We start from the raw sequence: 12369 nt of genomic DNA on the forward strand, positions 1-12369 counted from the left end.
TTCATATGCACCGATGACTCGGGTGAAGTGGTCCAGAGATGGTGTGCCAACCTCCTGATGTCTGGGGGGACCCTGGCCCTCCCACCTGCCCTGCTGCCACGGACCTGTTGCCTCGCCACGGTGGCCACGGTGGCTCCTCGCACACTCTCCCTGCCCTCTACAGTTGGTGGTGTGTCCTGGTCATCCCCTTGGACAGGGAGGGTGCTGGTGGTGGTGGTGGTGGCCGAGGTGGCAGCGGTGGAGGCACAGGCCGTGACTGCAGGGGTTTGCTGTGCAGCTGTTGGTGCAGCAGCCGTGGTGGTGGGGAGGAGGGGGTCCTGGGCCCGGTTGGGCCTTGGTACACCAGATGGGCCAGCCTCAAGCTCATCGTCCAAACTGTCCTGGGAGTCTACATCTGTGAGTCCATGTCCCGGGGGTGGAGACTGGCTCTGTTGGTTGATGTCCGCAGCAGCAAGATCTTCATCACCTGTGGATTATATGGAAAATGGTCAGCGTTGGGCGATGTGCAGGGATTCTGTTAGCTGCATGTCATCTGCTGTCTGTACACTACACACTTGAGCCAACTTTTGTATTCTTGTTACAGGCAATACTGGCTGTTATTACATGGTGCAGGCCAACATCATGAACTCATACATGTCCTGTGTCAATGCATTGCATGCAATTGGTGCCGTGTGTAGTGTTGCAGGTCTCCCAGACAGAAACAGCTAGAGCTGTGAGGATGGTTGCCTACCTGTGAGTCTGTTTGATATACAGTGCAATGGCTGACACGTGCTCAAGGGTGGGGGAGGCCTCCATGCTGCTGGAGTGTGGGACAGGGGGCATGCTGAGAGTAGTAATACAGGTCTCTAACCCCCAAACAGTCCTCCAATACAAGATGGCTACATACCTGTTAGGTGATGGTGAACAGTGCAATGGCTGACACATGCTCCTGTGTGGGAGGAGGCCTCCATGCTGCTGTGGTGTGGGACAGGGGGCATGCTGGGAATAGTAATACAGGCCTCCCACCCCCAAACAGTCCTCCAATACAAGATGGCTACCTACCTGTGAGTCTGTTTGATAAACAGTGCAATGGCTGACACATGCTCCTGGGTGGGGGAGGTCTCCATGCTGCTGGAGTGTGGGACAGGGGGCATGCTGGGAGTGGTAGTGATACAGTCCTTCCACCCCCAAACAGTCCTCCAATACAAGATGACTACCTACCTGTTAGGTGATGGTGAACAGTGCAATGGCTGACACATGCTCCTGGGTGGGGAGGCCTCCATGCTGCTGGGGTGTGGGACAGGGGGCATGCTGGGAGTAGTAATACAGGCCTCCCACCCCCAAACCGTCTTCCAATACAAGATGGCTACCTAACTGTTAGGTGATGGTGAACAGTGCAATGGCTGACACATGCTCCTGGGTGGGGGAGGCCTCCATGCTGCTGGGGTGTGGGACAGGGGGCATGCTGGGAGTAGTAATACAGGCCTATCACCCCCAAACAGTCCTCCAATACAAGATGGCTACCTACCTGTGATTCTGTTTGATAAACAGTGCAATGGCTGACACATGCTCCTGGGTGGGGAGGCCTCCATGCTGCTGGGGTGTGGGACAGGGGGCATGCTGGGAGTAGTAATACAGTCCTCCCACCCCAAACCGTCCTCCAATACATGATGGCTACATACCTGTGAGTCTGTTAGATAAACAGTGCAATGGCTGACACATGCTCCTGGGTGGGGAGGCCTCCATGCTGCTGGGGTGTGGGACAGGGGGCATGCTGGGAGTAGTAATACAGTCCTCCCACCCCAAACCGTCCTCCAATACATGATGGCTACATACCTGTGAGTCTGTTTGATAAACAGTGCAATGGCTGACACATGCTCCTGGGTGGGAGAGGCATCCATGCTGCTGTAGTGTGAATAAGGGGCATGCTGGGAGTGGTAGTGCAGGCCTCCCTCCCCCAAACAGGCCTCACAGTGAAGATGGCTGGCTACCTGTTAGGTGAGGCTGAACAATGCAATGGTGTTTGGGTTGTGAAAGGAAGTACTTATCAGTGTGTTGGTTGGCATTTGTTTGTACTTACCAGCCTCCGTTCCCCGGGATATTCCTGTGAGACTCTCAGGATGCAGTATGGCAAGCACCTTCTCCTCCCGTGGTGTGAATGTTTTCTGTGGGATGGGAGGGCCACTGCCAGTCACGTTCGCCAGCTCCCAGTTCTTGCTCTTATTCTCCTTGACAACCCTCTTGAGATCATGCCACCGCTTCATGATCTCCTTCTTGGATCGCGGGGTGGTCCTGACTGCATTGACCCTTTGGACTATCCTTTCCCACATTTGTGTCCTTGTGGCTAATGGTGTCTGTTGGACCAGGCTACCAAACAGTTGTGGTTCCACTCTCACTATCTCATTGACCATGACTGACAACTCACCCTCTGTGAATTTTGGCATTTTCTGTGCTGCCATGGTGGTTGGTGTTTGCAGTGTTTGTGGGTGCAGGGGTGTGTGTGATGGGTGTGGTGTTGAGGTGTGAGATGTGTTGTGTGCTGGGGAGTTTTTGGTGCTGGTGTGATGGTGGTGGCGGTGGTGGTGATGTGTGTGTGCTGTGTTATTTTGCCTCTCCTCCCAGATGTGGTGAATGCCCTTCTCTTCTGGAGTGTTGCAAAGAATTGTGGTCAGTGAAGGACCTGTATTTATACTCAGCTGTGTGGGTGTGTCCAATTGGGCCTTTGCTGTGAGGTGTATTGTGGGTGTTGTCCTGGGGGAATTTTTCATTTTTAATATTTTTGTTACATTGGTATGTGTTTTGTGTATTTGCGGGGCATGGCTACTTTGATTTGTGCTCAGTTAGGCATCGCTGCGGTGTTTTGGCTTCATCTGCCATGTTTTTTGTGTATCGTCCGCGGCAGTGGCTATGCTGCAGCTCTTCCGCTGTCTCTCCCATCCACTGCAGTGTGTGACCGCGGCAGTCGGAAAAAGAGGTTCGTACCGCGGGACCATCGGGGAAATCCTAGTTTCACTCTGCTGTGCTTGCGGCAGGGGTGTAGCTTTTCCGCTGCTTTTCCGACCGCAGCGGTCGGTTTTGGGTCGTCACCGCCCGCGTCGGGCGGTTTTTGTTAGCCCGCTACCGCTGAGGTCGGTCTTTTTTGGCAGATGATTCTAATTTGACAGCCGGTTTATCCACGGTCCCGGCGGGCGGTTGTTTTCCGCCCGCTATCCTAATGACCCCCTAGGTGAGGAGTGAGGGCGTAGTGCCTTCCACAACCAGCCTGTAACGCGCACGCTCCATGCTTGGGGGGCAAAGCGCTTCCTAGCATATCCTACGCAGACGACGTGGTCCTGGTCAGCCACCCTAAAGTAGGTCTCCAAAACCTCATCAATGCACTGCATGGATATGCCGAAGCGAACCTGTTAGAAATAAACATTGACAAGACCAAAGTTCTGTCTATAAATGGGAACAAAAAGCTGCATACTTGGTTCCTGGGAACAAAGGTTGTCGCAAATTGTTCAGAATATAAATACCTCGGAATATTGTTCGATAAAGGAGGTCGCTTCTCGAACCAACCAGAGGCAACCAAGAGGAAAGGGATGCTGATAGCTACCACGCTTAAACAGTTAAAGTCTAATCTGAATGGTCCCACTCTTCTCCCACTGCTCCGTGTGACACAAGTTAAGCTAGAGTCATCTATTACATACGGCAGTGAGGCTCTAAAAGGCATAGACGCGAAACTGCTGGACACAACTATTGCAAAGGCCTACCGACTTCTCTTTAACCTGCCAATCTACACCTCACAAGCCCAGACGCGAAACTGCTGGACACAACTATTGCAAAGGCCTACCGACTTCTCTTTAACCTGCCAATCTACACCTCACAAGCCCAGATCCGGTTAGAGTTTGGACTGAACTCCCAAAAGCTTGCAAGAAGAGGTTCATACATAAAGTGCTGGCAGAAAATAAAGAACTCGCCAGAAAATTCACTGAACCATCTGCTATGGCTAGACCTAAGCAGCTCTCTTCAACTGCTGGCTAAAACTTTCCTAGAGGAATCCCTGACTGTCACAGGTCTAAAAGAACTATGGGAAACTCCATTACCGCATGTGCAATTCAAGCATGTTGTAAACAAGAGCATAAAAAGACAATCGCACTTGGAAGATAAAGCGACCTTTTCAAAAAGGCGACACGCATGGATGACTTTGTCCACATACAAATCGCCTGGGTTACAAGCATACTTTGGTCTGGGGTATGGCAGTAAATCAAAAGAAGCCTTCTTAAAACATAGGCTAGGAATTCTACCCTCTATTCCACATCTGCAACCATGGCTGAGAAGGGACTGTGGGACAAAATGCAGGCTGTGCTGGGCAGAGTATGAAGACTTCGAACACCTACTATGCACCTGCCCAAGGCTGAAAGAGGAAAGAGTAGCCCTGTTAAAAACTGCCTTCAATGAACAAAAAATCCGCACACGCAGACAAGCGGTTCTCGCTTGTTTCGACCCAGGCCATCCCCCATTAAATGGGAAGTTGGTCAAATTCCTGAAATGTCTGGAACTGAAACTAAAAAATCTGGAAGATGGCACCAGACCGGACTAGTTGAAAATTGGCAAGACACCACACTACGACCACACACCCGCACCAAACTGTTTTTATCAAAGTTCTCTTGTTTTAAAAATAATATATTTTTCTTATAATCTTTTATCCGAAGGTATGAGCTATCAATGTACTTTTGTAATGGTTTTAATTAACCTAAAACAATAAAAATTACTTACTTACTTACCTTCCACAACCACGCAGTCCCAATCCTTAGCAGTGCCGCCTTCAAATAATTACCCTCTAGTGTTAACCCCAATGGAGTTGAGTCCGCGGACCACACCCCCATCTCTACGTGGCAGAAGCCAATGACACCATTCCAGGGGTGCTAAGGTTGAATACAGAATAGCCCCAGCTTGCAACTTTAGTAGGGGATGCCAGACATGAGTGGTCGCGTTATTCGAGTCCAGAATGCCAGTTCTACGGTCCGGAGTTGTAAAGAGCAACATGGGCAGCGGGGGTGGGTGAGGGATATCTGGCAAACCGTGTATCCAAAGATAAGCATGGGCACTCTGCGCAGCTCTTTAATAAAGATCAAAGTCCGGTGCCACCAGCCCCCACATGTGATAAGGTAACGTGAGAATTTGCCATTTAACTCTCGGTTGTTTGCCCGCCCACGCCAATTTAACCATCAGAGTTGTGATTTTCTTAAAGAATATACCAGGGAGGACCATGGGGATATTTATGAAAAGGAACAGGACTCGAGGGAGAATCACCAATTTCATTATTGAAATTCTACCCAGTAGCGTCAACGGCAAACAAATCCAACTGCCCACATTATTTTCCAGTCTACTCACTAATTCACCATAATTTTCCCTAAAGACCACTTCCGAGTCTGAGTATACTTGTATACCAAGGTATCTCACTGAGTTCATTGTCCATTGTAGTGGGTAGTCCAGGTCAAATTGAGTTGTAGATGGCATAAGGGGGAATATAATGGATTTGGATCAGTTGACTCGCCAACCCAAACCCCCCCAAAAAGAACCACTTCCCGCAAGACAGATGAGAGATGCTATCCTGGGTCATGTACATAGAGAAGCGTATCATCTGTATACGTCAAAACTATGAGTTCATGATACTCTCGTAGCCTGCAAGCTAAGTGTTCCTCTGCTAATGCATAGAGGATCGGAGAGAGCGGACAGCCCTGCCTCGTACCTTGCAAAATACATATTGGTTCCGTTACCAAGTTCTCCTATTTTAATACGGGCCGTGGGCAAGCTAAAGAGTATCCCCAGCAACTGCAAGACGACCGCTCCCAAGCCCATATGCAACAGAACCTTTCTCATGAAGGGCCATTCAACAGAGTTGAATGCCTTCTCCATATCGAGAAACACTGCTACTGCGTGAGTCTCCGGAATGGTGTGTTGAAGAGCGCCAAACACTGTGCATAGATTATAAGTGATGTTACGTCCTGGGACAAACCCAGCCTGTTCCAGTGCAACCAGCGTGGGGACAAGATACACTAGTCGATTGGCAAGTGTCTTTGCAAGGATTTTGGTGTCAACGTTGAGCAATGAAAGGGGACAATATGACGAACATTCCTCAGGTGGTTTTCCCGGCTTTGAAATGGCCACAATAACAGCCTCTCTCATTGAGGGCGGAAGTGTGCCTGAGTCACACATTTCATCAAATAAAGTGGCTAAGTGTGGCAGCAGTAGGTCCAAGAACGCCTTGTAGAAATCCACCATCAGGCCATCTTTCCCCGGGGCGTTACAAGCTCTCATACTAGATAGTGCAACAAGTATTTCCTCTTTCTCTAATGGTTGCATCAAAAATCCACGATGTGTATTAGTCAGCCATGGCATCTTAATATGTGTTAAGTAGTCCAAGATTTCTTCCTCAGTGCCTGAGCTACCCGAAGGATATAATAACGATTAGAATTCTCTAAATCTCTCTGCTATGGCAAAGTCGTCTGGTATTGTAAACCCCACTGCAAAGTTCAGTTCAGTGACCCTGGTGCAGTCACAGCAGTTCCGTAACAACTGTGCAAGTACCGTACCTGGACTTTCACCTTCATCGTAAATACGAGCAGTGGCATATTTGCCAAGATGTTTAATTTCGGCTTCAGCCGTATCCTGGAATTCCCACAGTTGTGCCTTGAATTCTGCCATCCCCTCATCATCAACACCATGTTGTAGACATGTCTCTAAGTCAGCCAACGTGGCCTCCAAGTCAGACGGCCTCCTGCGCAGCGCCTTAAGAACTCCCGAGTGCTTGGACATCGTGACACCTCCCACACTGCCTGGAAATTCTCTACTGAGCCCACGTTTTTGCCAAAATAATGTTTTGTTTGCCTCTGTCAGTTCAGCTTTGAATGCCACATCCAATAGAGAATATGGTAAAAACTCCAAGTATAAGGAGGGATTGTCTTTGAGGGAGTATTAATTATGACCAGAGCCGGGGAATGGTCAGAGAGAGGAAGTGTAAACACCTCACAAGTTCATACCTGATTGTACGGTTGTTTATAGGCCAACCAGTAATCAATACGTGTGTGCAAGTCATGGAATGCCGAATAGTGTTTAAATCCCCCCTTTTCAGGGAATCGCTGTCTCCATACATCATACAGGTCTTTGTGTATCATAGATGCAGCAAGTGTTCGAACCGAGGCAGTAACACGTCTGATCGGTCCCCCTGAGCGGTCACATTACGGATGCAAAACTAAATTGAAGTCCCCACCCCATGGCTTCTGCCCCCCCCCGCCTCAAAAGTCTACACCCTACTAAACAAGTCCATATAAAAGTCTGTGTTATCATAGTTGGGCCCGTACACATTGATAACTAGTAAGTCCAGACCCTTGCCCCCACAGCTAAAGACCACATATCTACTGTTAACATCCATATGTAAGGGTTCCAGTGTGAAGGCAGACTTAGGGTGAACCCATGTGAGTAACCCCCGGACATGTGTGGTGAAGCCCCCAGCATGCGTGTTCCCCTGCAAGCCTCTACTACGAAGTAGTGGACTAGAGAGAGGTAGGTGTGTTTCCTGTAGAACTGTGTGTCTTATCAGGTATGCTAGTACTTTGCGTAGTTTTCTGTGGTCATTGAGAACCCGCACATGCCATGTGAGAGAGCGCAAAGTACCTTGTGTACCTACCCTGCGGGGAGTGCGGTCCATTGTATCAAACCCTGTCAAACCTCTCATGCCAGTGTCAGCCATAAGATCCTGCTACTAGCATAGTAACTGTGCAAAGTGTGTAGTGTCTCCTAGTAATTCTGCGTATCTCGAAACCCCATCCCACCCCACACCCCACACCCCACCCACACCAGGCCAACCCCAACAAGGCCTAGACAAAGAACTGGCAAACAGACCTCCTGTGCCGCACTATAAGATGACAGCAAATGCGGATGTTTCAATACAGCGCAAAGAGGACCCATCCCCCCAACCCACCTGAAACAATACCCCAATTGTGCATTACACTCGCGGGCAGAGGTGGCATACTTCGTATACATAAACTGAAAGTGATCTCGCCTGGTCTCTGCCCCGCACACCACCTATGGATTTAGAACTTCTGAGGTTGGCATTATACAATAAAATCCCCCCTCCCAACATCGTGGTTTTAAACGAATCATGTCCAGCAAAGAGGTTTAATCTAGTAGACCTTTTCCCCTGCAACCCATAATAGCCGCACCTACCCTGCACAGCTACAGTACCATATATATATAAGGCACTAAACCCAACAGCTCGGAGTAATATTTCTCCTAAGCCTCGCAACATCACAAAAACCCCCGGCAATAATCATCTTATCTGCATGGTACAGAGTTGCACCATCAGTCCTGTTCCTCAAGAACTCCTCCTTCTGCCTCTCCCAGCAGAGGTCGCTTCGGGCTGCGTCGTTTGTCTCTGGCCCAGTCATTCATGGCCCCCTGTAGGGCCTATGGGTCTGTGAAGATGAGCGACTGTCCCTGGCAATTAATCCGGAGTCTGGCAGGGTAGAGCACAGCGTAGTCAATATTGCCCTCTCTTAGTTGCTTCTTCATGGGAGTAAACTGCTGGCACGCCTCCTGCACCTTGCAAGTAAAGTCAAGGAACAGCGATATAGTATAGCCTTCAAATTGGAGTGGTTGTTTGTCTCTGGCCGCGCGTAGTGCAGAGTCTCAGTCGCGGTAGTTAAGGAGCTTCGCAATGATCGGCCTCGGGGAAGCTCCCTGCACTGGACACGGGCCTTGAGAGCGGTGTGCCCTTTCGACAGCGAACATGGATGAGAAAGTCTCTTGCCCAAAGAGCGTAACAAGCAATTTTTCAATAAACCGTTCCATGTTACCACTTGGGGTGGATTCCGGAAGGCCTGTGATTGTAAGGTTCCTACTCCTCGAGCGCGCCTCCAAGTCCTCCGTCTTTTCCTGCATGACCTGCCTAACTTTTCCCAATTGCTTGTGGCCCACATCTAGCATCAACTGTGCCTCTTCAACCTCCGTGACACAGCGTTCTGCCATATCCAATCGTTGTGCATGTTTGTCCAGTCTTTCGGACATTCTATCCATACGGCAGGAAAGAGAGTCCATCTTAGAGCCCAGCACAGAGAGGCTGCTCTGTAGGCCCTTCTCCATCGCCGCAAGCATAGTGCGGATGTCACCTTCTGGTTCCTCCTGAGGTGGATCCTGTGTGTTCTCACCCTCTTCTGCCGCAGTTTTGCGCTCTTTAGCCTTCCTTTGGTCAAAGGTGATTTTCGGTTGTGTTCTGTAGACTTTGCCCATCTTTTATGCGTTCCCTCGCTCTGTTCAGGTGTAAGGGAAGCCGGACTCTAAAAAACAACTGACTGAACGTGGACACCAGCTGGTCAGGACTGTGACAGCTAGGTATTGGGGGACTCAGCTATGAGCCCTTGCATCACTTTTACGCCGCTGCTGCGTCACTTTTTGTGACGCACCAGCGGAGTAAAAAATGTGCCTTGTTGCACAATATTTACAAAGTGACGCATCTAGGTAGATGCGTCACTTTGTAAACCCCTGCACCATATTATACCCGCCCCAGGTATAATATATGCAAGGCGGGCGTTTTGACGCAAGAAAGCGTCATAGAAGTGACGCAGTGAAATCTATAATATTTCAGTGCGCCATTTCTTGGATGCTAATGCGTCAAAATCTTACGCCTGCCTCATGGCAGGCATAAGACTGACACAGGCACTAACAACATGGGACTTGCCCATGTGAAAGTACACATTGCTGGAGGTGCGTCAGTTTTGTGACACACTCCAGCAAAGCGTCACTTTTGCGCCTACAGATACGTCAGAAATACTGACGTATCTGTAACTCCTTGCAACATGATGCATCATACTGTAAATATGACGCATCATTAGTGTCGCAGGGAGAGCGCAGTGAAAAGTGACGCATCGCTGTTTTCACGCAGCGATGAGTCACTTTTCATAAATGAGGCCCTGGGAGTTTTGTAGGAGGCTCGAAACCTCTTCGTGGGGCAGCAGCAGAAAAACCAGGGGGGCGGTAAATGCGCCACACAGTTCCAGCTGTAAATGCCGGAGAGTGGAGGGGGGAGTGGGACCAGGTCCTCAGGTCGCCAGTGGACGAAGCTTTCCCTCTGGAGAAATGTTGCAGGCAGTAGCCCCCAGCAGACACACCACTGTATAATCCAGGCGCTCAGTGGCGGAACCGCTCCACTCCTGAAATGATTTACCAAAGGAGGAGGGAGCGCGCAGCGGCCCGTCAGAACAAGTCGTAGGGTAAAACAAGGGCCTCAGAGTGGTGACAAAAGGAGTTAGCAACTTGTGGCTGGGGCAGGCTGAACCGATTCCCATGACAGCGTGTGCTAGGATGGAGGGTCAGAGCGTCCCTCAACACAGCAGTTTCAGAAAAAATCAACAGTCATCTCCACTACTCCCGGTTGCGCCGGTGATCTCTGCAGGGTCAGCCCCACCTCCACGCCCCTTTCAACCAGGTGTCTTCTAGTACGAGGCAGAGTGAGGGCAGACCAAAATGGTGTCCGCATGCCCGCACCAGTAGGGCTCCGGGATACCACGCGGCCAGCAGCAAATTCTGTTGCAGGTGTCTCGTGCCCCGAGCCTACAGCACCGCAGAAATAGCCACTCTAAAGATTACACAGTGTCCCGCCAGCTCCGCAGGGCCCCCGAGCCCCCTCACCTCTAGCTGCTACGGCGATGACGACCCAGGTCAGTGCGTGAGCACCTCCGGTGCTTCACACTCACCAAGCAGCTCAGCCAGCCAGGTGGGGTGATCAGGAGCCTCGAGGAGGGCAAGGGCAAGACTTTAGTTACTGTTAGGAGGGGGAGGGGTCAATTCTCCCCACCGGACGCAGAACACTGTCCTCTGCTGCAACACTGGGGTGGGAGAGTGGCCACGTCAACAACAAAAGACCAGGGATTCGGGCCCAGCCACTCACACCGCTGTCAGTAATGTCCTGCTTCGCCGTTCCTCCGGCAGCCGTAACCGTCGCAGTGATACCTTTTCTACACCTAAGAGCGGAAATATTTGTCAGATAAGGTGGTGGTGTTGCGGAGCTACGCGCTCAAGCGGCCATCTTGGTCACGAGCAAGCTCTGCCCCTGGGTCTCTGATCGGCTTACATACCCCCTCAAATCTCGTAAAGGCAAATAATTAGGCGTGGCTGGAGGGGTGGCACTGCAGAATGTACTTTCCCTGTGGGGCACAGATAGATTACCCACTTTTAACGGGTGGCTCCACCGCCCATGGTTCGTTCCGGGGATGGAACACATTTCTTTCTCGTCACAGGGCGATGGGGCTGTTTTTGCGGATGTGTGACAACCCTTTGTTTCCTTGCTATGCTCTGAATCATCGCATTGAGCTACAGTGCATATAACCCAACTTTCACTTGTATGCTTAGTCAACTTTGATGGGAGAGGAGACGGGAGGGGGGTGAACGGGGTTGTTTTGTTTTGTTCTTATTTGATGCTCTGCAAAGCACCCAGATAATCACACCCATCTTTGCTGTACTATTAGCGCTGCATCTTGTTTGTTGTTATAACAATTAAAACATCTTCAACCTAAAGAAGAGAGCACAATCACTTTAGTGCAGGTTGCCAGTTATAAAATGTGCATAGTTCTAAAGCCAATTTAAGATGAATTCAGCAAAAACAGTAGGCTGGAAAGCAGAAAGTTGAGGAAAAGCCACACCGAGGATGTCAGGTCCAATAACTGTTATAATGACAAGGCATTATTTCAATATGGAAACTCTTTGGACCTGATTCACCAAGGTAAACTTAGACCAAAAGACTGAGTTTATGAATTTCAGTATTCAAAAGGTAAGTTATGAGTAGTATCTTTACAACTGTTCTCTTAGCTAATCCTGGACAAAGCACTATGCTACTTTCGTGTAGTTTGCGAAGTTTGCGCTACTTCGCACTACGTGAACTACACGTAGCACAGTGCAAACCCTCGTAGAGTAGCGTAGCGTAGTGCAGCGGTCGTTTTTTGCTTGCTCGCAGTCCTCAACATCAAGTTGGCGACCGGGAGCAAGCAAAATGACATCCCGGCGAGACTTAACCTCCCGGCGAGATTCTCAACGCGGGGAGGTCAGGTTTCTCATTGCCAGTGGTCACGTATGCTCACGACCGCTCTCGATGAGAAACTACCAGTCCGCGTTGAGAAAACTGCTGCTCGAGTAAAAATCTACTCGAGCTGCAGAAAACTACAGCTCGCACTGTGCAAGATGCCATTTTCATTGATTGCACAGTGCCGGTTGCTTGTCCGCACTGTGCAATCATTGAAACAGCATCTTGCACAGTGCGAACAGGGTACTGCGCAGTTCGCATAGTGCTACGCGTTAATCACGTAGTGCGAAGTGCACTTTGCGTAGCTTCACGTAGCGCTACTTCGCAAACTA

General features: G+C 50.0%; 1 protein-coding gene and 1 pseudogene across 1 annotated transcript in view; both read left to right on the plus strand.

Moving 5' to 3' along the window:
* LOC144820194 (annexin A1-like) overlaps positions 1 to 12369 on the plus strand; it is a 159294-nt pseudogene that overhangs the window by 140321 nt on the left and 6604 nt on the right.
* The window catches only part of LOC144819575 (annexin A1-like), a 599711-nt gene that overhangs the window by 29302 nt on the left and 558040 nt on the right, over positions 1 to 12369 (plus strand). The window lies entirely within an intron of this gene.

The sequence above is a fragment of the Lissotriton helveticus genome, chromosome 2_1 (assembly GCF_964261635.1).
Source record: "Lissotriton helveticus chromosome 2_1, aLisHel1.1, whole genome shotgun sequence".
In the NCBI taxonomy this organism is placed as follows: Eukaryota; Metazoa; Chordata; class Amphibia; order Caudata; family Salamandridae; genus Lissotriton; species Lissotriton helveticus.